This window comes from Triticum dicoccoides, chromosome 3A (genome assembly GCF_002162155.2).
Source record: "Triticum dicoccoides isolate Atlit2015 ecotype Zavitan chromosome 3A, WEW_v2.0, whole genome shotgun sequence".
In the NCBI taxonomy this organism is placed as follows: domain Eukaryota; kingdom Viridiplantae; phylum Streptophyta; class Magnoliopsida; order Poales; family Poaceae; genus Triticum; species Triticum dicoccoides.
Genome location: NC_041384.1, coordinates 122143365 through 122147809, shown reverse-complemented (window position 1 = coordinate 122147809; position 4445 = coordinate 122143365).

Sequence of the window (4445 nt, the reverse complement as noted above, 5' to 3'; positions counted from 1 at the left end):
AAGTGAAGCACTAGAGCAAAAATTATCCAACTCAAAAGATATAAATGAAGCACATAGAGTATTCTACTAAATTCCAATTCATGTGTGTCTCTACCAAAAGGTGTGTAAAGCAAGGATGGTTATGGTAAACTAAAAAGCAAGGACTCAAATCATACAAGATGCTCTAAGCAAAACACATATCATGTGGCGAACAAAAATATAGCTCCATGTAAAGTTACCGATGGACGAAGACGAAAGAGGGGATGCCTTCCGGGGCATCCCCAAGCTTAGGTTTTTTGTTGTCCTTGAATTTTACCTTGGGGTGCCTTGGGCATCCCCAATCTTAGGCTCTTGCCACTCCTGTTAAATAACACATCAAATCTTTACCCAAAACTTGAAAACTTCACAACACAAAACTTAAAAGAAAATCTCGTGAGCTCCGTTAGTAAAAGAAAACAAAACACCACTTCAAGGTACTGTAATGAACTAATTATTTATTTATACTGGTGTTAAACCTACTGTATTCCAACTTTTCTATGGTTCATAAACTCTATTACCAGCCATAGATTCATCAAAATAAGCAAACAACACACGAAAAACAGAATCTGTCAAAAACAGAACACTCTATAGTAATCTGTAGGTTTCGAATACTTCTGGAACCCAAAAAATTCTAAAATAAATTTATGGACGTGAGAAATTTATCTATTAATCATCTGAAAAAAGAATCAACTAAATAGCACTCTCCAGTAAAGATGGCATCAAATCTCGTGAGCGCTAAAGTTTTTGTTTTTTACAGCAAGATCGCAAAGACTTTCCCCAAGTCTACCCAAAGGTTCTACTTAGCACAAACACTAATTAAAAGCATAAAACCACATCTAAACAGAGGCTAGATAAATTATTTCTTACTAAACAGAATCAAAAATCAAGAAACTAAAATAAAATTGGGTTGCCTCCCAACAAGCGCTATCGTGTAACGCCCCTACCTAGGCATAAAAGCAAGGGTAGATCTAGGTATTATCATCTTTGGTATGCAATCCATAAGTGGCTCTCATAATAGATTCATAAGTTAATTTAATTTTATTTCTAGGAAAGTGTTCCATGCCCTTCCTAAACAGAAATTGGAATCTAATATTCCCTTCCTTCATATCAATAATTGCACCAATAGTTCTAAGGAAAGGTCTACCTAGAATAATATGACATGTAGGATTGCAATCTATATCAAGGACAATGAAATCTACGGGCACATAATTCCTATTTGCAACAATAATAACATCATTAATTCTTCCCATAGGATTCTTAATAGTGGAATCCGTAAGATGCAAGTTTAAAGAACAATCATCAAATTCATGGAAACCTAGAAAATCACACAAAGTTTTAGGAATCGTGGAAACACTAGCACCCAAATCATATAAAGGAAAGCATTCATGATCTTTAATCTTAATTTTAATAATAGGTTCCCACTCATCATGAAGTTTTCTAGGGATAGAAACTTCCAATTCAAGCTTTTCTTCATAAGATTGCATTAAAGCATCAACGATATGTTTAGTAAAAGCTTTATTTTGACTATAAGCATGCGGAGAATTTAGCACAGATTGCAACAAGGAAATACAATCTATCAAAGAGCAATTATCATAATTAAATTCCTCGAAATTCAAGATAGTGGGTTCATTGCTATGTAAAGTTTTGACCTCTCTAATCCCACTTTTATCAATTTTTGCATCAAGATCTAAAAACTCCGAATCATTGGGACACCTTCTAACTAAAGTTGACTCATCTCTAGTCCCATCATTATCAAGATTCATATTGCAAAACAAAGATTTAATAGGGGACAATCAATAACTTTTAGATCTTCATCTAATATTACCACCTTTATATCTCAAAACAACTATCAAGCATCCAACTTCTCTTAGCATTTAAAATTTATAATCAAAGTGAATTACCATGCTGTTCTAAAGGACTCTCAAAATGATATAAGTGAAGCATGAGAGATCAATTATTTCTATAAAATAGAACCACCGCCATGCTCTAAAAGATATAAGCGAAGCACTAGAGCAAAAATTATCCAACTCAAAAGATATAAATGAAGCACATAGAGTATTCTACTAAATTCCAATTCATGTGTGTCTCTACCAAAAGGTGTGTAAAGCAAGGATGTTTATGGTAAACTAAAAATCAAGGACTCAAATCATACAAGATGCTCTAAGCAAAACACATATCATGTGGCGAACAAAAATATAGCTCCATGTAAAGTTACCGATGGACGAAGACGAAAGAGGGGATGCCTTCCGGGGCATCCCCAAGCTTAGGTTTTTTGTTGTCCTTGAATTTTACCTTGGGGTGCCTTGGGCATCCCCAATCTTAGGCTCTTGCCACTCCTGTTAAATAACACATCAAATCTTTACCCAAAACTTGAAAACTTCACAACACAAAACTTAAAAGAAAATCTCGTGAGCTCCGTTAGTAAAAGAAAACAAAACACCACTTCAAGGTACTGTAATGAACTAATTATTTATTTATACTGGTGTTAAACCTACTGTATTCCAACTTTTCTATGGTTCATAAACTCTATTACCAGCCATAGATTCATCAAAATAAGCAAACAACACACGAAAAATAGAATCTGTCAAAAACAGAACACTCTATAGTAATCTGTAGGTTTCGAATACTTCTGGAACCCAAAAAATTCTAAAATAAATTTATGGACGTGAGAAATTTATCTATTAATCATCTGAAAAAAGAATCAACTAAATAGCACTCTCCAGTAAAGATGGCATCAAATCTCTTGAGCGCTAAAGTTTTTGTTTTTTACAGCAAGATCGCAAAGACTTTCCCCAAGTCTACCCAAAGGTTCTACTTAGCACAAACACTAATTAAAAGCATAAAACCACATCTAAACAGAGGCTAGATAAATTATTTCTTACTAAACATAATCAAAAATCAAGAAACTAAAATAAAATTAGGTTGCCTCCCAACAAGCGCTATCGTGTAACGCCCCTACCTAGGCATAAAAGCAAGGGTAGATCTAGGTATTATCATCTTTGGTATGCAATCCATAAGTGGCTCTCATAATAGATTCATAAGTTAATTTAATTTTATTTCTAGGAAAGTGTTCCATGCCCTTCCTAAACGGAAATTGGAATCTAATATTCCCTTCCTTCATATCAATAATTGCACCAATAGTTCTAAGGAAAGGTCTACCTAGAATAATATGACGTGTAGGATTGCAATCTATATCAAGGACAATGAAATCTACGGGCACATAATTCCTATTTGCAACAATAATAACATCATTAATTCTTCCCATAGGATTCTTAATAGTGGAATCCGTAAGATGCAAGTTTAAAGAACAATCATCAAATTCATGGAAACCTAGAAAATCACACAAAGTTTTAGGAATCGTGGAAACACTAGCACCCAAATCATATAAAGGAAAGCATTCATGATCTTTAATCTTAATTTTAATAATAGGTTCCCACTCATCATGAAGTTTTCTAGGGATAGAAACTTCCAATTCAAGCTTTTCTTCATAAGATTGCATTAAAGCATCAACGATATGTTTAGTAAAAGCTTTATTTTGACTATAAGCATGCGGAGAATTTAGCACAGATTGCAACAAGGAAATACAATCTATCAAAGAGCAATTATCATAATTAAATTCCTCGAAATTCAAGATAGTGGGTTCATTGCGATGTAAAGTTTTGACCTCTCCAATCCCACTTTTATCAATTTTTGCATCAAGATCTAAAAACTCCGAATCATTGGGACACCTTCTAACTAAAGTTGACTCATCTCCAGTCCCATCATTATCAAGATTCATATTGCAAAACAAAGATTTAATAGGGGACAATCAATAACTTTTAGATCTTCATCTTTATTATCATCAAGTTCTTCCGGTTTGGCGGCCATCTTATTAACTAAGGTGGCCTGCTTATCCGAAATTTGGGCTATTAAGTTTTCAAGATAAGCGAACTGAGATTTCAAACCATAAAATTGTTTAGACATATCATTGAGCTCTTTATTCATGTACCCTATAAAACTTTTTTGTTCTTTAAGCTCGTTTCTAAAGAAATTATTATGCTCAAATTACAAGGTCATAAAACTTCTATCGTTGTTTTCAATTTCTTCCAACCTTCTTAGGTGAGGATCAAAACCTTTTGGTAGGGCCATCACGGCAAACAAGCAATCCAACACACAAGCAAACAAGAAACAAGCAAAAAGAGATGAACTAGAAAAGAGAAGGGGAACGGAAAAGGAGGGCGAATAAAACGGCAAGGGTGAAGTGGGGGAGAGGAAAATGAGAGCCAAATGGCAAATAATGTAATGCGAGGGATAAGAGTTTGTGATGGGTACTTGGTATGTCTTGACTTGTGCGTAGACTCCCCGGCAACGGCACCAGAAATCCTTCTTGCTACCTCTTGAGCACTGTGTTGGTTTTCTCTTGAAGAGGGAACGGTGATGCAGCAAAC